Below are 20,430 nucleotides of genomic sequence, written 5' to 3'. Positions count from 1 at the left end.
ACTTTTTTTTTTTGATAGAAAGACACCATGAACTACACTATTATGTACCACATTAAATAAAATTTATTTCAACTTTCACAACATTCCTATGCTGGAGACATTATCACAATACTGTTCACACAGGGAGAAAATCAGAGTTAGAGGAGTGAATATCTTTCCCCAGATCCCAGACTTACAAATAGTAGAATAGGATGAAACCCCAGGGCTAAGGCCATGTTCAATACTGCACGGACATGTCAAAGTTTGTAAAGAAAGACATTAAAAGCGTGTATGTCTGTGTGTGTATGTGTGTGTGCAGTTTGACATCAGGTACAAGTTTACAAACTATGGAGTGAGGTGCTGTAACATATAATGACAATGACTCCAGTCGCACAGCAAAGCTCCTAGTTCCCCATTCCTCTTCATCTAGGACTTGACTGAAAAGATGAACAGTTGCAATGAATAAATACCTTTTATATACAAGCTTTGCACACATCCGCTTCGGAACTCCCCTTAGGACCTTGCAAGGAAAAGCATTTGAAGAAAGTGGAGCTCAAAAATGAAGGGACCCCTCTAGGATTACATAGTCAAGACACAAAAAGCTGGATTCAGATGTAGATTTCAGAAACCCAGCCTACTGAGACACCCACCTCCAAAATGTCTGAGTTTCATGTATGCACCTGGAGTAAATGCAATATAAATACATCTGCCACTCTTTTTGTGACAGGTTTGACATAATTCTTTGTGCCTGGCTTTTCCCAAACATCTTCAATACATGTCAGGGATGCTTCCTCTAAACACTCTGCATTTGTGTAGCCCTAGGACAGACCCCTCCCCCACTTCACACTTCTCATTTCCCTTGCAGAGGTGTAGAAGGGGTCTGTAGCCTGCTGTGCTTGGCTGCAGTTTATGGGGAGGGGGTTAAGCCGAGAGGCGCCAGGCACTGCTTCAATTACATTTTGCTTGTTCCATGGGCTTTAATCATGACCTCTTTCTCAATGGATCCTTTCAGCAAAGCCAGGGGGAGAATAGGCAATTGGAAATCCTGGTAGTAATCAGGGTCCCAGACCTCCAACTCCACTGAGAAACATACTTGGGACATGAGATTCATTAAAGGAAAAAAATAAAACTGAGAGAGACTAGCTGTTTCTAAACGAATCCATGAGTATTAGGGACCAGTGTGTGTTGTGGGGGTCACAGAGATCATAAACAACACATGGAAAGCGTAGGTGACAATAATTAGTCCGTGATTTTAATTGGGAGGTCTCTTGGGCCAGATGTTCATTGAAAAAAATTAAAACCCCTTCTGGGATGTGTAATGAAATTTACATCCCCATGGCTAGGAAGGAGGGTGGAGATGCAGGGTAGAGATGCATTATAGGCTTATAGGTCTTTGCCTGAAGCTTCCTGGGATGGGGGAAGGATGTGTGGTGTGGGTGCAGTGCCACCCCCTATCCTAGGCTCCGACATTTGTTTTCTCTCCTGTTCAGGAGATCATGCCTGCTTCTGATTAACATCAGGAAGGTAGCCAGCGACTGACTGACTCTCTGCCTGGTCTGGACTGTCTCAGGAATCTGGGCCTCTGTGTACTGTCTGGGATTCATCGTTCTAAAGAAAGAATGGGAATGAGAAGAAGCATCCCATGAGTCTTCCTGGTGCTTCCAGCCAACGGGCTTCTGCCCCAAAGAAGGGCGTGACACATGGCTGGCTTTCACCATGGATACATGGATGGGTTACATGCAGACTTTTGCCAGTTTTCTCACTCCCCAGGCATCCTCCTGACCTATATTTTGTTTATCAAGGACCAGGTCATTTGTTGCACCATGAGCTACTAGCTATTAAGTGCTAAAGTCCTGAATGATGACACATAGACATGGATATTTTCCCAGAGGGATAAATTAAGAAAAATAAGAGTTGCTATAATAGGAGCTAACTTTGGGGACTTTCTAGGCAGTTTCAATGAAGTAGTCTATTGACGTCCCAGGAGAACACTGTGGGGTAGGTCCATTCAACCTCATTTGACAAAGAGGAAGACCAAAGCTCAGATTGTTTGTGGAATGTTCCCAAGTCCACACCCTCTGTGAGCAGCACAGAGATTTGATTCCAGGCATCACATGTTCAGAGACTGGTCTCTAAATTCTCATAAAAAGGAATTTCAAGGGAGCAAAACTGGGGAAATGTAAGAGAATTGGGTGAAAGAAGATGGGTGCCGATGGCAAAACAAACAAACAAACAAAAACTTATTGTCCTCTGGACCAGAGTTGGTTAACTTCTTCTGTAAAGGGTCAGGTAGTAAATGATTTATACAACTACTCTGTCACTGTAGCACAAAAGTAGTCATGAATAATGTGTATATGAATGAATATAGTCGTTCTCTACCGAATACTGCATTTACCCAACGGGTGGATCTGACCCATGGGACATGGCTCACCAAGCCCTGCTTAGGCCATTGCAAATGTTTGAAATACAGAAAGCTTTGAGAGAGAATATACTCTGATACCTTCATTTATGGGTTAATCAAGGTTCCTGGAATCACAGGGATGGAAATTCAAGAGCCAATAAACTTGCCCAAGATCGTACCATTGGCAAAAGGTAGATTCTGGACTCGAATCTGCATTCAAGTCTTGAATTCTGGACTTGATTCATCTCTAAAATACCTTTCCTTGCCAACTAGATGCTATTGACTCCGTTAGTACAACTAATTGAAATGAATACCTGGGTAGACTTAGAGGGTACTTCTGTGCATTTTCCACTGATCTTGTGACCTTGGACAAAAGATCAGCTTCTCTGAGGGTCAGCATTATCCTCTTGTTACTAAGTATGTGATCACCGACTGCATATCCAGACAGATCTTGTTCTGGCTTTGGGTTCTTTACCTGTGGAATCTTAGACTACTCTCTGACTCTCCTAGAGTTATTAATCATTTCCCTCATCTCATCTCTTAAGATAACTCCATGACTGTTCCTGCTCCTGTCACCAGTCACAAAGTATACACACAGCAGTCTAAGCCACCTCAGCTGGAGCACTGTGCATACCCCTCATCATAGCCCACTGGACCTGACCGAAGGACAATCAGGACACTGAACGAGCCAAACCTAACAGATTCTGCCTTTAGACACATGTGAACTAAGGGAGTTTCCTGAATGTTGGTGGCTGAGTTCTATTGATTGGGGTTGCTATGGTTTGGATATCAGGTGTTCCTCAAAAGCTCACATGTGAGACAATGGAAGAAGTTTCAGAAGAGAAATGATTGGATGAGTCTTAACCCAACCAGTGAATAAATCCCTAATGGGATTAACTGAGTGGTAACTAGAGGCAGGTGAGGTGTGGCTGGAGGAAGTGGTTAATTGGAGGTGCGGAAATGGGGTATATATTTTGTATCTGGAGCTAGAGTCTCTCTCTTTCTCTCTCTGCTTCTTGATCACCCTGAGCTGCTTTCCTCTGCTTCCTCTTCTGCCATGATGTTCAGCCTCACCTCAAGCCCAGAAGAATGGAACCAGCCTTCTCTGGACTAAGACCTCTGAAACCATGAGTCCTCAAATAAACTTTCCCTCCCCTGCAGTTATGCTGGTCAGATCCTTGAGTCACAGCAGTGAAAAAGCTGAATAAAATCGGGATACAAGTTTAAAGACCCAGCAACCCTTGGTGTTGAGGTTTCTGAAGATGCCCACCTGCCTCCCATATTAAGGACTTCTGTAGTTCACCTTTAGAATCTTCTGCAATATGGACCAGTTTGGTTGCATTTTTAGTTTTTAGGGTTAAATGTATCTTAGGATATCCCTTCTGTAACATAAAGGACAATGATACATATAGGCTTTTGTTAGCCCTGAGATGGGAGCAAATGCAAAGTGGCCACAAGGGCAGAAAGGACACACATGGGCACGGAAGCAATGTGATCGCTATCCTTTGCCATTTACTTTCTGAAACAGTGATTCAAAATCTGTTTTCAAGAAAGAAAGTATGCCAGCTATAGTGGAATTTCAGAGCCACGCACACTTATGAGCAGGATGAATGTTGAGAGCTACCCTGAACAAACTCCAACTAGACACAGAGTTCCCTGCCAGCCTTACTGACAGGTGCCTTTTCTGTTCATGCTGGAATAACTCCAAGGGACAGGGCTCATCTCCAGCATGGTGTCTCTCTTCGTCCCACGGCTGTGTTTCGTGGCTTGGCAGGACCCTCTTGTTTATAATGTGCTAAACATGTGGAACTTCTTATTTGTAATGTGTTACACTTGACTTTCCTGCAAAACGTTCACCACGGGTCCACAAGTTAAGTTTTGAAACTGTCAAGAAGGAAGTCCTAAAAGTATTAAAAGGGATTATGCAAAGTATATAAATAGGACTTGAATTCAAATGGCAAGATCATGAAGAATTGCGCTGTCTACTTTCAGATGTTCTCAAAGTTGGTCAAATCTAATTTTTTTTAAAAAATATTTGTTTACTTTTTAGTTGTGGTTGGACACAATATCTTTATTTTATTTATTTATTTTTATATGGTGCAGAGGATCGAACCCAGGGCCTCACACGTGTTAGGCAAGTGCTCTACCGCTGAGCCACAACCCCAGCCCAAATCTAACTTTTAATGACAGAGATGATTTAAGATTGAAACATAGGAAAATAGAGGGTGTTGCCTGCTGTCTTCCTTATGCTATTTGTTCCTCAGTGAAAACACCTTCCAAGAACTGCCATTGCTTCTCATAAGGTATGATTTTGTTCTCTGGATTTCATCTTCTTTACCAACATCTTTTGAAAGTGTGGACCTTAGAACTAACATGGTGGTCAATCTATGAGCAGACCAATGCTACCACTGATATTTATTTTTCTACCTAACTTGCACTAAACCCAGAAGATAAGGGCGAGTGTAGTTTCCCCACCCCAACAATTTCATCCAGTGATTCCAGTAGGTTGTATCAATACATAAATAAAACAACTTGTGAAAACAGAAGCCTTTATTTAACAACCATCTCAAGATGCATCTGCCTATGGCTCAACTGCATCTCTTGAGATTATACCCAGAATGTCCAGGTATGTTCATGGTGCACCTTCTTTAAACTATCTTCCTACATCTCAGCCTGTTCAATAAGTGGTGGCTCCATTTTCTCGTAGGATCTGGTTCTGGCCATTCCTCAGATCCAGCTAGCATTCCAGAACTGCCTGAAGGGTTGTTCACTCAAATTTCCAGTGTCCTAATTTGATACCTGTTTTGCAACACCCTGGAAGAGATTTTAATCTTTTTAGCATCAAATATGCCATGTTTGATTATGGAAACTGCCAGCTTCCCAGTTCTCGGGTTGGTACCTTAATGAAGGCCTAAAACAATGATAAGGAAACATGTTACCACGGGGGAAATCTGCAGGGCTCATCATAGTGATGGGAATGGGCCACATGATCCATTGATCATTATTCATTCATTGATTATGGTCCGTGGGGGAGGGCATGCATTTGGACAATGAAAGGTTAGTGTTGATTCATTTCTACTTTTAGAAATTTATTTCTAATTCTCTAATAATAATCATGTATATTTATGGGATACCATGAGATGCTTTGATTTATGGATACATGGTAGAAAGATTAAGTTGTTACTTAACATATTTATTACCTCCACAACTTATTTGCTTTGTTTGTATAGTAACAGTTTGTTTTAAGTCAGTTTTTTTTTTTCCTGCTGTGACCTAAAGGTCTGACAAGAACAGTTAAAGGAATGGTTTTTCAGAGGTTCATGGTTTCAGAGGTCTCAGTTCATAGACAGCTCCATTTCTAGGGGCTGGAGTTGAGGCAGAATATCATGGCACAAGGGTATGGCAGAAGAAAGCAGCAGGGGACATGGCCCCAAGAAATAGGAGCAAATATATATATCCCAAAGCCCACCTCCTCCAGGCCCATCCTACCTGCTGAGAGTTACCACCCAGTTAATCCCTATCAGGAGATTAATTCACTGATTAGGTGAAGGCTTTCTGGAAACCCAGTCATTTCATTTCTAACACTTCTTGCATTGTCTCACACATGAACTTTTGTGAGATACCACATATCTAAACCATAACAGAATGTTGAAAATCCATCTTTTGCATATTTTGAAATATGGAAATCCAATCTGCGGGGTCATTCACTTCGATGACTGCCCAGAAGTCAGCATGTGGATCTTAGTCAGTGGGTCACGAACTCAGGATGTGACGACAGGATTTTGCCTGCCTCGGAGCATTTCGCAATGTTCCACCCTCTTGCTTTTTTGCATCTCACCACCTGCAGCCACCAAACCAGAGGAAGCCAGGCTGAGCCATGTGCAAAAATATTTCACTGAGATTTGCTTTGATTGGAGACAGCCAAATCTCACAATGCCCAGAAGACCCCCGAAGGGCTATTTCTCTGTTTCTGAAAACTAGAGCTTTAATTGAAAGGGACTGGATAAGAATAGAAATCCTCTGGAGACTAGAGTCAGGGGCTGCTGCAAAGGGCAGGACCATAGTGTTAAGTCTGTGGTTCCCAAACTTTAGTGTGCATTCAAACCACCTGGTGGACTTCTCAGAGCCTGGGTCTATGCATTTAAAAAGTCTGGGGGAACTTTAGAGATTTGCATTTAGAACAAAGTCCTAGGTGATGACGGATACAGTGAGCCCAAGGGCCATACCAAAGAAACACTGAAGTAAAAGAAGAAAGAAGTTCAACATTAAAGTTATAGAGGCTCTGGTTTCACCTTTGTCACTTAAACCATGAGGCCTTGGCCAAACCACTTCACCTTTTTGAACCATGAGGTACTGCTGCTATTGCTGTTTATAAAATGCTGAAATAACCCTTAGGTCAAAATATTGCTAGGAGCACCTACAATAATGCGTGTCAAAGAAGAGTTGTGCATATGGTAGAGCTTCAACCAGCATGAGATTCCTCAGTTCCACTGTATCACTTTCATTACCTGCACAGGTACGGCTCAAGCAAATGATGTTATTATCATTTTGTTTGGCAAACCTTTGCTCTGAATTTTTCTTCACAGAACTTCTTGATATCCATTGTCCACCACAGCGAACAACACTCAGAACTACTAGCCAGGCCAGTGGAGACAGGATGTCCCTGTTTTCTCCACATCTGGCCTCTCTAGCCCAAGCCTCTAATTTTCTGTGGTTCTTTCTTGGCCTTCCTTCAATGTGGGAGGGTGGTGTGGTTAATGAGCCCCATCTGGGAGGCAGCTGGGTTCCGGAGGGCCCCCTTCGCCAGGCCTTTGAAGAGGCCATGCGTATTCTGCCTGGAGGTCTGCCACTAAGGCCAGCACCTCTGTTCCCTATTAGCAGTGGGGATAGCATCAAAATGTTAAAAGTAGGAAGCAAATGAATGTCCTATTCTGGGCTGTACTGGAACATTTCAGTATGGAGGATGTTGCTACAGAAAAGAGTTTCTTGGAAGCAGATATCACTGAGGTTGCATCTAAAATAGCACTTATTTCCCTCCCATTACTGGAAAGCATTTTGGGGTGGTAGATGAAAAAAAAAAGTGACTTAGAAGCAGCATATTGGGGTTTGAATTCAAGCTTGTCCATGTACATGTCACAATGACCCTGAGCTTCAGGGCACAGAGAAAAGTTACAGTCTACACAGGGGTTTGGGTAAGATGTCTGCCCTAAATTTCCTTAACATTATTTTTAATAGAAGAAAGTGACAATTAATTACTCTAGTTTAAATATGCTAAAAGCAATTGGCCATTCGAGAATATGAATTTGAGCATTTCAACGATGAAGCCCACCAGTTTATTTCCTCTTGTAATCTCTTTTGAAAATTTAAATTACATTTATTTTTTTAACTGATGCATACAAACCTAAAAATTGTACATATTGATGGGGTCCCATGTGATATTTTGACAGACAAAAACATAGTGTCCTGTTTAAATCAGGTTAAACCTAACTATCTTCTCAAACATTCATCACATCCTTATGGTGAAAACTCCCAATCCTTTCTTCTAATCTTTGTATTTGCCTGCAGTTCGACTGTTTGCAGTAGATGAGCTCATCTGACATCCTCTGCGAATCTGTGTCCGTGGTATTCTGAGTTGCTTTCATCTCAAGGTGCTGGTAGGTTTCATGTGAACTCAAGGACTTTTGCTCTCATTCTGTACCTTCAATATTTGTTGAATGAAGCAAAAACCCAAATATTGCTGTACTTTCAGATTGTTATGGAGCAGCAAGCTTCTGCCACTTATCTGTTCTGTGAGTTTGGTTAAACTGCTTAATTGGGCTGAAGCTGCAAATTGAGGATAGAACTTATTTTTTTAAGCTATAGTGAGGATTTCTCATGAAAATATATTCCTGGTACACAAGAGGTTCCTCAGACCTGCTATCTGCCAATCCCTTCCCCTGAACATAACTTCCTTGAACATAAGTTTAGTTTTCAGGTGAGTTCATTCAATGCTGGATAATTTGATCTTATGTGTTTTAATTTTATTTTTCCCATGGATACTTAGAGAAGTTATTGGCATAACTTAGTTATAACAATACTCTATTTAAAGAGTGCTCACCCTGGTGTTATGCACTAAATATTTGACAACTGGCACACTAGGATGGATCCAGGTCCCCGAGTTGACACTTTGGTCAGATTCCATACCATAGATATTTCCATAATGGATCGTTTCTAGCAACCCAGGAGACAACCCCGATCTCAGAGCTGAGGAAAAAGGAGCACAGTTGGTTTTCCTAATGTAGTAAGAGGCTGCTTCAGTCACCGAAGTGTTGCAGTATTTGGAGTTGACTATTTCCAGATAGTTTTTTGGGGGAATATAAGCAGACAGAGACAGCATACACACACACACACACACACACACACACAGTCAAAGGAGAAAGGAGAGACAAACAAAAGAGAGGAGAGAGAGAGAAAAAGAAAAAGAAACAGAGAGCTTAGGCATCATCCCTTCTAGTTATTTTCTTTTGCAAACAGAGAAACTGAGGACAAAAGGAGTAATAAACTTCTATGAGCCACCTCCTATGTCAGTGGTGGTTTTGGGACACCAAGCCAAGGCCTTAATATGTGTGATTAGAGACCAAGCATTCTAGCAGAGAACTAGAATTAATGAGTGCAACTGAGCAAATAACACAATAGTTTGAGCCAAATAAAACATTGCCCTGTAGTTAAATCTACAGATGTTGATGTTAATGACTTCTCTAGAGGAACCTCTTCACTTAGTCACTTCAAACTCAACTAGACAAAAGGACCCGAGGACCAGCATTGAGGAGCAGCCTGTGTGGTTGGACAATGGGCAACCTGACCTGGCGGGCAACCCCGGCCCTGAGTGTCTGTAATTCTGTGGTCAAAGGGCCTGACATTGGCACTTAGCTGTCACACAGCAACCAGCAGTGCTACCCTGAAGCCACAAGCAATTAACATGCACAATCTTGTGAGGATTGCTGAGAAATTTGGCAAAATTACTGTGTGATTTCTCCCTCTGGCATTTGTTTTGCAAAGGGAATGATTTCTGTTGTGTTTCCAGTTTTCTTCCTTGTAATGTCAACATCCATCTGGACTAGATACTGCAATTGTCTTAGGAAACTCAGAAAAGCAGATCCTTCTTTCCCAAATTGAAAAGCTCAGCATCCCAGTTAATAATACCCAATTCCTGTCTGTCACAATGGTGTGTAAATATTCAAGAGAAAGAACTGAGTTTCAAGGAGCCCCAAGAATGAAACTCAATAGTTAGCATCAGCTTTCCTGACTAAAAAAAAATCTTTGTGAAATCATACTATACTCCATACTGTCTAACACTAGCTAGCTAACCTTTTACACCACTTCTAAGTTCTCTAAACTCACCTCTGCCCATCATCTGGAAAGTGATAATAATAAACTAATTGCATCATGGTTTAAAATTAAATTTCCAAAGAAAGAATGCACAAGATTGAACCCTGTCTCAGCCAAGTAATAGCACAATATTCTTAGATAATTGTTCTAATATTCCTAAGTCTTAGCTTAGACAAAACTCAGGATGAAGACACTGTAAGATTAAATGAGATAGTACCTGTCAAATAGTTAGCATTGTGCCTGCAACAGACTGAACCCTTAGTAAATGTTGACTTTCAAAGCTTGTCAATATTTAAATAGCAAAATCATAAATTTGTGACCCTATTTTGTACATACTCAATAAAAGAAGTAGCTTGCCAAAGGTACACAGCTAGGGCTCAGGTCTAGGTTTTTATGACTCTGAACATTATATTCTCTGTGTTAATAATGTTTTACAAGAGTCGTTGAGAAGAAAGAAACATGTATTAATAATTATTAAAATTACTTTTTTTTGGTACCATTATGATTGGGAATCTCTGACCAGAGGGAATGTCAAGAGACAAGCTTAAAGAAACTTGCAAGTTCTGTCATTTTTAATGCTTAAATTCTGGAATGCTTAAACATTCTCCAGGCCACAGAATTACAGGGAATTCAAGACAGTTTATCATTGTTATTTTTGTCTTAAAGGAAAAGGGCAATAGAAAAAAATTGGAGAGAAATTGCAAGCTTAAATGAATTTCCAGTCTTCAAATGATGGGTTTTATACTTGAGACAACTACCCAAAATGGTCACAAGAACTTTGTGAAATCATACTGTATGTACTCCATCTTCTACAGCCTTGATAATTCTTGGACTGGCCCAAGACATTTATTTATAGGGGAGACAAATATTCTGATGAGAATCATTCTCTAGTTTGACAATTTTATTTTAGTGTTACTCTATCTACTTTGAAGCCTCCTGGGAAATCTGTGCTACATTTGATTTCTCTCCATGTCATCCTGTTGGCTATTAGATAGCTAATTTGTTTCACAAGATATGCCAATAGGAGGGGCACTTGGCTTTTATTAGGCGTAGAATTTCACCACTCCGATGGTCAGATCTTTTATGATTAAGACAGAAAAGCAATCCAATCACAGCAGCCAATGAAAATGCCTTCCAGTCACCTGTATTCCCTGCTCTTGGGTTTCTAATGGAAGTGGTCTCACTTAGCTCTGATCAGACAGCTATAATTTATCCTAAAAATAATAATATGCTTTGGAAGTTGAGACTATGAGAAACTTCTCTCCTCTCCCCCCACTCTCTATTTCTCTCTGTTTCTCCCATTTCCCCTATTTTTTTCTGCATTTTCTTTAAAGAACAAAATGAAGCAATGAAAGAAATGAAATGAAGATAGAATGTGAAAAAAAAATAGCTGTGTGAAAATAGCTTGAACATTGGTTTCTAGGGAGGTTTAGTCAAACACTACAGCTTTGGTGTCAAACAATCCTGGACTCCAAGTTCTTGAGTTGTTTATTAGTCATACAACTTCAAACTCGTTAAAAATTTTCCTCAAACTTTTATGTTCTTATGTTTCCAGTGAAGATCCTCAGAGAGTTTTTTCAAGGAATATTTAGAAGAAATGAATAAGATTCTCAGAGAGATTTGCAAGGACTATTTAGAAGAAATGAATGAATATTGCCACAAACATTAGAAAACTGTCAGAAGATGCCATATATATATCAATCACCATTTTGCAGCCAAACAGACTAAAATGATACCAGGACAAGGTGAACCTTTAATATAGCAAAGTTAATTTTCAGAGACATCCCTGGGAACAGAACAACATGCAGTTTTTAATTTTACATGCCCCTAAGAATCAACATGAGCAGGGTAGGAAGTGCCTCAACTCTGAGAGCATAAGAAACACCTGCAGAATCATGAATAGTCAAGAACTTCCCTGTGTGTGTGTGTGTGTGTGCACGCTCACACATGTGTGCACATTTTGAGACTATAAAATAGAAAGTGCTTGGATAAATGATACTGAATTTCACACATGTCCCAGGATAGAAGTTGCCTATGAAAAGAAAAAAAAAAAAATCACCTGCTAAAAGATACACAATTCTTAAGGGAGCTTAGCTGAGTTGTCTAGTTTTAACTGGCCTTGGGTACCGATTTCATAAAATAAGAAGCACCCTGTATCCTTCTAACAGCCAACCATTTACTTCAGCTATCCAGGAAAAAGGCAAGAAAAACATTCAGAGAACATTATGAATATGTTTCAAAGCAAATTCCAGGAAGGGGCAAGTAGATGTGCCTTTCTGTCCCCTTATCCTGACTCTCTCAGACACCTCCTGTGGAGACGGTCTTTGGTAAGGAAGGATAAAGTGGCAGAGGTTTTGTTAGGATAAAAACAATGGACTTTATTTGCAAAAGCCCCTCCCCAGTAGAAGGAGGAAGTTGAGACTATGAGAAACTTCTCTCCTCTCCCCCCACTCTCTATTTCTTTTTTTCTTTTTTCTTTTTTGTTGTTTGTTTGTTTTATAGCTACTGTAGTTTGAAGTTCCTGAAAGATCTAAACATTAAGGAAGAGTCTGGGTCTTGGAATACAGAGGCACAGAATGGGACCTGGAGTACTAATGACACAGTAGAAGAATGAAAGAAATCAGAGTAAGAAATGAGCTTAAGGTGGATCTATATGGACTCAGAAAACAATTGTCAGAATATATAAGAGCAGTTTTGTTAGGGTTTTTTTTTTTTTTTTTTTTGTGAATGAGAAATGCATTTCAGCTAATTCTAAGGCATTTACTTCATTAATGAAATACATCTGCAATGTCAATTTATCATGATACTGTGGTCTCAGCCACAAAGTGCATTGGCAGCAGAGAGAAGAGACAGGTCAGATGAGCAGAGCCAAATTGATGGGAAGGTGATCACTATATGAAATATTGGTAGTGGGGAAGGGTCCTGCCTTCTAAGTGGCATACTGCAGAGTTATGTTTATATTGCTAAGTTAACGTAATATACCTGCCATCAGTGAATAGAGAATTTGGGAAAGGAGGATTTCCTGCAGTTATCTATTGGATCATTTATTCAACTTTTGATGTATGAATTAGAGTGCCTACAATTATCCAGAATGTGACATGGATGGATAAGACGGCCCTCATTCCCAAAGAGTTAGGACTTGTTATCTGCTTAAGAACTGAGCAGCAACCAAGTAGACCTATGGGTGAGGAGTGATGAGATCAGGATTGGAAGGTGACAGAAAAAAGAAAACCAGTTATAACACTGGATAGACACTCTAGGGTAGCCATGCTGATTCCAGACTCCATTTGAAATTGGCAATCAGTATCACAGGCTATTCTTAGTCTTGATCAGCATTGGTTCAAAAAATTAGGTGGGAAGAACCCTAAGGTGAAAGAAAGACTTCTACCCTGGAAATTAGGTCGGGCCAGGCTGGGCCAGGAAGTCATTGTCAAAATGACATACATTGAGGCATAAGTTTCATATGTATGTCCTCATACTTCAAATAACTACCATGTGGGAGAAAAATCAGCAAACAAACAAACAAACAAAAAACTGAGCAATGTGTTTGCAGCACAAAACTGTGCAGTTAACCGTGCCTGCAGTTCAACTGTGTGACCTTGTACTTGTGGGCAATGGGCTGGTAGTGTACAGCAGCCTGGGCAAAAAAGCACCTGTGCCTAATTGGGGAGAAGTTCCAAAGAAGTGGTGAGGCAAAGTGTAATGACCACCCCACTCTGATCGGTGAGGTTTTGAGGAGAATAAATAGATTAGTGTCATTGAGGAGGTGTCTGCTCTCTCCATTCAGCCGCATAATGCAATTAGTTCCTAGTTCAGGATTCTTCTAATTCTGTTTGAAGAACTTAAGAGGTTAAGGGCTTGAAATGATAAATGCATTATTAATGGTGCCTCATAGAAACATCCGACTCTATAATTTCTGAGGCAGGAAAAAAAAAAAAAGACTAATAGGTTTTTACTTGCTTTTTCCCCCTCTGGTAAATTAACCTACAGGACCTGTGAGAAATGTATAAATTAGACATTATTAGAGAAAGTAATCATGGACCAAAAGCCATCATACGAAGTTTGGATTCATTAGCGAGGCTCATGTATATAACTTTTGTATGGGGGGTTTGATGTCCGACACAGCTGAAAAGTAAGGCGTAAATAACAAGGGCAGGGGAAATTGGGGATGGATTTACACTAGGAAGGGCAGTGTCCTGTTTGGCTCCATGTGAGCCCAGCAGTTTCTTGGGATAGTCACATAAAACGAAAGGCATGGTAGCAGACATGGACTTGGACGTCCCATAGACCTGGGTTCAAAATACCAGCTCTACCAACTATGACTCCTGTGACCAAGACAAACGTGTGCTTCACTTTCTTCATCTATAAAAAGAGGTATAATCATAATTCTTCAAAAGAAGTTTTATGAGAATGAACAGAGATCTAGTTTATAAAGTTAAGCATGAGCCCAGAACATCGCGATCATTCAGTGCATTAAAGCTATTAGTGTTACTGTTAAAATTGCAATTGAAATTGCTACTAGGATTAATATAATATCATTGTAAGATAAAATAGAATATCCAGTATCCAATCAAATGCAATACCCTACTAACAGCTGAAATTTAGATAAGCAAAGTGACTTTTACAAGATAATAGAGTTAGTGTGTGGTGTAATCAGAAGCTTCTCACTTACCTTTTTCAATATATTTAGGTTCTGTTGACTTCAGTCACTTCCATGTACAAGTTCAAATTTATTTTCAAGTTCTTCATCTAATTCTCTTCTGGGCAATTGTCACACAATGTTCATTGAGATGCCATTCAAGTATTTCAGAAAAAAATGGCAAACCTCATACAGTTATTATTTTCGTTAATGGATGGAGTCTTCCTCTGGCCAGAATAGTGTAACAGGTAATTGGTTTGCCATTCCACACAAACAACTATAAATCTGGGGAAAATAATGGAGCAAAAGTTTTTGAGCACTAATAAATAGAGTTGGATTGTGATTCTTTAGGGATATGAAGTGAGCCTCGTGATAGCTCTGATTGTTTCCTTGGGCATTCAAACTGTAGTATGGAAACACAGAAGTTATGCAGAAGGGTCAGTCTTGCTGAATGCAGGAACAAAGGATCAGAGTTTAGGATTCTTGAAAGAACTAGAATTAGTGCTGCAGGATATCAGGGAGGTGGGATCTGTGTGGTAAAGGCTCAGAAGTACGTATAGGGTTCACTGTTCCTTGGCAATGAGTCACTAACTGCTGTCAGGCTGAAAGAGTAGAGAACAACTGTTCTAGAATTGGCTCAGTGGAGATACCAGAAAGGCACAGAGTGCCGCAGTCCGGCTGCAGCAAAATAACGGGGGGTGACGAGCAACTTGTGTACATCGATACAGCAGGAGTGGGAGCCATTTATTGTAGGACAGGAGGCGTATATATACATTACACACAGCTTATCTTAATTAACATAAACTATACACAGCAGTCAACCAATAAGGAATCTCCATAGTTAATGGCTCGCTGGTGTTCACAAACCACTCCCTCTGGCAAAATGCCAGGTGCCATCTTGACTTGTTTACGGACCCTAACATTTCCCCCTTTTATTTAATTTAAATAATGACCACAGTGGTTTTTACACAAACACCCTAAATAATCTGCTACAAGCAGAAGGGGAGGATACAAAATGCCACAATACCAAGCCAATTGATGGCTCCATGCAAGAAGCCCTTGGAAAAATTATACCAGCAATGACACTGTTTGCAAAGATATCGAGTTACAATTTGTTGTAGATTACAGTTTGTTGTCTCAGTCCAGATAAAGCAGTGTCTCAATAGATTAACTCACAGTCCAGGTAAATCACAGTCCAGGTAAGTTCTGCAGGCAGCTAGTTTGATCCGAAGTCTCGTCCGATTCTCAACAACACTGGAAATTCTTCCACCCTCGTTTTCACCTGCACTGGGACGAAGGCAAGAACTCTGGCAATGATGCTAAAGAAAATCCTGTAGTATTGCAGCAGGCGCTAAGAAAACAACCTTGTGAACAATTTAGTACATTATCTCAAGGTTTTTTACATTTGAAATAAGCCTTAATAGTGCTCATTACTCATTAGCTTCCAGGTGTGGGAGAACCATTGTAGTTACTGGCCTTGGAAATGATCAAACTTCAGGGACTTGGGCCATCTTCCATCTTCTGCCTGCAGCTTCCCCGCAGCCCCAGATGGCCCCAGGGAGAGTCGGGGGAGTGTTCAGGACTCAAACTGCCACTGGGCACAGGGAGCAAGAGCCTGCGAGACTGTGCCTCCGGGTCAGGTTTGGATTTGGGCTCTCGTAGTGTTACCGCTGTTGACCGGTGACGAGTTCTTGCTTCCCCAATGTTGAAGAATAACACCAAAGAAGCACACCGAGGCAAGGTCAGAGTAGAAATTAGAAGTTTATTAAAGGACAGCAGAAAAGACTTCTCCCGGAGGAAGAAGGGGACCCAAGAGGTGGAATCCGTGGAAGGGATGTTGTCTCCCCTTTTTATAGTTCTTTCAGTGATGGAATGTAGGTGGGAAGGCCTGAGGGGTGGGACACAGGTGGGCCAAAGAAGTAATCTGGTCAGGAAGGACTTCTGAGTCAGCACCTTTTTGCTGGGGGCTGTTCATTAACATTTCTTTGAGGTGGACTTTGGCCTAGGGCCTTTTCGGGAACTTCATTAACATTCCATGAGTTGTCCTGTGTTTTCCCTGAGTCATTCTCCACACGGCCTCCATTTTAGATTTCACTGGATATTAGACCCGATTTATCTAACTACACTGACTACCTAACTTTAAATCTGGCTTCAGTAGTGGCGTCCTGCTCCCCGGGCGGGGGGCGGGGAAGAGCCAGCTGTTGCTGCTTGGAAAGTCCTTGCTGCTCCATGACCGGCTCGCGCATGTGGCAGCCACTGTGCCAATTCTTGCACCCTCTGGTAATGAAAAGTATTCAGTAATAGCCTTTTGCTGCAACTTTTTTCCTGATAATCCTTCTTCTTCTGAACTTTCTTCTTTTTGATTAGAGTTCCAGGGCTTTTATCAACACATGCCCTAACTATTCTTGGTTCCACTGGGGTGTCTCTTTCCCTTATCAATTTACTTAACACCCCTTCCATATTTTCATCACAAAGACAATACAATACACTGAGACAAAACAAGACACAAACATACTGCATCAATCCTGTCCATTTTCTCAAAATGGCCATTTTTTCCTCTTGCCCTATCTGCCTAGGGACGAGCAGATTTGCTCCCATCCTATCTAGGGCCGGGCAGCTTTTTTTTTTTGTCACTTACCCCCGAGTGTCCCGGGGGTCCCCAGATGGGCCACCAATTGCTGCAGTCTGGCTGGGCACAAATCACAAGCCACTGAAGCAGGAACAAACTTTATTTTTGAACTCCACCAAAACACTTCACACACGCTCCCAGGGAATTCTCCCGAATCCACGTGGCTTGTCCAGGAACCAGCTACTGGAAATATCTCCTCCGGAAATCCCTCCTCCTGCACTTCCCCAACCAATGGGAACTCTCCAGGAATCCCCAGGAATCCCCAGGAGAACTCCAAATCTAACCTGCTATATCAAAGGGTCCAGCAAAAATTTATCTCTCTATGAGAAAAAAATCTAAATATCCTTGAAACATTATGCAAAGACAAGATGATCCAGACTCCTTATGTTTTATCTGCACTGTCCAGTCCAGTGTGTAATCACAAATTATTAGACTTGTGAAGAAGCTTGAAAATGTGACAGGCAAGAAAATAAATAAGAAATAAAAATTGACCTTAAGATGACACAGGTATCTAAATTAGAGGTATTACACATGTGTTCCAATGACTGAAGGAAAGAATGACCATAAAGATGTACATATGGAATAGCAGAACAAAGGGAAAAACTGAACCAGAAAATAACAAAATAGAAATTCTAGAGTTTAAAATAAAATACGATATATGAAATGAAAAACATATATAGAGAGATCTAATAGAAGATTGGAAAACCACAAAACAAAGAGTTTACCTTGAAGGCAGATCAGTAGGAATTGTGAGTAGATCCTTAGCAATTGTTTAAAATAAATACAATTCAATAGGGAAAGACCACTCATTTCAATAAAAAGTACTTGGACAATATTAGGTCCACATGTAAAGAATGAACTTGGAACTTTGCTTCATACAATATACAGAAATTAACTCAAAATGTATCTATGAATCTAACCAAAAGTAATAAAGCTATAACATTTTTCAGAGAAAATATGGGAATTAATCTTTTATTTTATTTTATTTTTAATTTTTTATTGTTGGTTGTTCAAAACATTACAAATTTCTTGACATATCATATTCCACACTTTGATTCAAGTGGGTTATGAACTCCCACCTTCACCCCATACACAGATTGCAGAATCACATCAGTTACACATCCATTGATTTACATATTGCCATACTAGTGTCTGTTGTGCTCCGCTGCCTTTCCCATCCTCCACCATCCCCTCTCCCCACCTGGGAATGAATCTTAACACATTTGGGTTGAGTAATGGAGTCATCATAGATATTACATGAAACAAAAACAAAGGGAAAAAAAGTTAATTGGACTACATAGAATTTAAAAACATTTGTGCTTCAAAGGACTTCATGAAGAAATGATAAAGACCACCCACCAAATGGAAGAAAATATTTGTAAATCACTTATCCAAAAAGGAAATTTTATCTAGAATACCCATAACCTTCTGTAACACAACAAGAAAAAGGTAACAAAAACTTAAAAGTGAGCAAAAGATTACAAAAAAAACAATACATTTTCCATAGAAAATATTCAAATGACTTATAAACACATAAAAAGACACCTAACATTCTTAGCCATTTGGAGAGTTGCATGAAGAGACTCCTTCTCATCCACTGGGAAGGATCGAGTAAAAAAGACAAAAATAGTAAGTATTGGTGAGGATATTATAACTCAACATATTTTTTATGTAAACAAAACAGAGCTCCAGTGAACTGTGGCCTAATATCAGGTAATTTAATATATGTGTAGCTGAAATACCAGGAGTAGAGAGATAATGACATGGAAAAATTATTTGAAGAAACGCTGTCCCAATATTTTCCAAAGTTGGTGAATACTAACATATATGCAAAAAGTTCAGTGAATCAAAGCAGAATATACACAAGAACCATAAACAAAACCCATAAAAACATCATTGTTTATCTCATGAAGTCCAAAGATAAAGAGGAGCATCTGAAAGTGGCAGAGGAAAAAATAAATTAATGTATAAGTATATCCATGCTGCAAATGACAGCTAGCTTCTCATCAGAAAGAATGGAAGGCAGGAAATAATGAATCAGGGTTTCTAAAATGTTGCCTAGAAACTGCCAATATGTATTTCTACATACAGAAAAATATATACTTCAAACATGAGGATTTGACAAACCATAAGTAAGAGTTGAGAGTATTTGTCACAAGTATACCTGTACCACAAAATTTCATCAAAAGAAAGATTCAGGATGAATAAAAATGCCATAAGAATTTCAAAGCTTTTAAAAAATGGCAAACATTGAAAATGATAAATATATGGGTAAATTTTATTGCTTTCATTAATTTATTTGAAGGACAACTGAAAACATAAATTAAAAAAAAAAATATTTTATAGAATATATAAAAATATTAGGCGCAAAAGTTGAGATGATCCATAAAAGTTACTGTTATAAGTTTTCTACATTTTTTAGATTCATAGGCTTGGATAAATTCAAGATCATTCTTTTTTAGAGAAACCGCAAAACAAAGCAAAGACACAGTTAAAAAACAATCAAGCAAAGAAAAATGATATAAAAGTTTTGATTAACCCTATGAAAACAGGAATGGAAGAGAAAAAACAACTGGAACAAAACAAAACAAAATGCATTGTGATAGACTCAAATTAAACTCTATGAATACTTTACATTAAATATAAATGAGCAAATAACACCAACTAAAAGACAAAGGTGTTTCAGACTAGATAAAATACAAGACACAGCTCTAGGTTGTCTTCAAGTGATTCCTTTTAAATATAAAGACCCAGTTAGATTAAAAGTAAAAGGATGTGGGAAAAAATGGTATGTGAAAAAACATTAATCATAAGAAAGCTGCACTGGTTTTACTAATACCAAAGTAGACTTTGAGACAATGAGTTTTTACAGGGATAAAGAAGTATGGAATCCTCTTTTCATGTTTTTTTTTATTTCTGTCAATATCACCACCTCAAAATTCTTCCACATTTCAAGATATCATATGATTACAGAAATCCCATCACTCTTATTTCCTGTTATAAGGTACTTTGATTGTAATTGCTTATGATGTTAAGACTTATAGCTTAGAATCATTTCTTTGAGGATTATCTCTTAGATTCTTCCAGGTAGATGGACAGAAATATTTCTGATGGGGAAAAGAAGTTTCTCAGCATGACAGAATGCTCTGATACCCACAAGGATCCTTTGAATAACTCAATTTTCTTTATCACTTTATTTCTCAGACACTCTTCAAATACTGTTCATGTACTAAGTATTGAGAGGAATTCTAGGAAAATATATTTGGTCAGGATTTCTATCTTCATGAATCCTACAATTTGCACAATAAGATTACATTAAAACATGATATGGCTTACACTAAATTGTGGACAAATTTTGGGGAGATTCTACTTTTGCTATGGGTAAAGTAAAAGTTCCCCTAAATCAATGTGAAC

The sequence above is a fragment of the Marmota flaviventris genome, chromosome 18, assembly GCF_047511675.1.
Source record: "Marmota flaviventris isolate mMarFla1 chromosome 18, mMarFla1.hap1, whole genome shotgun sequence".
NCBI lineage: Eukaryota > Metazoa > Chordata > Mammalia > Rodentia > Sciuridae > Marmota > Marmota flaviventris.
Note: the sequence above shows the minus strand (reverse complement) of the source record.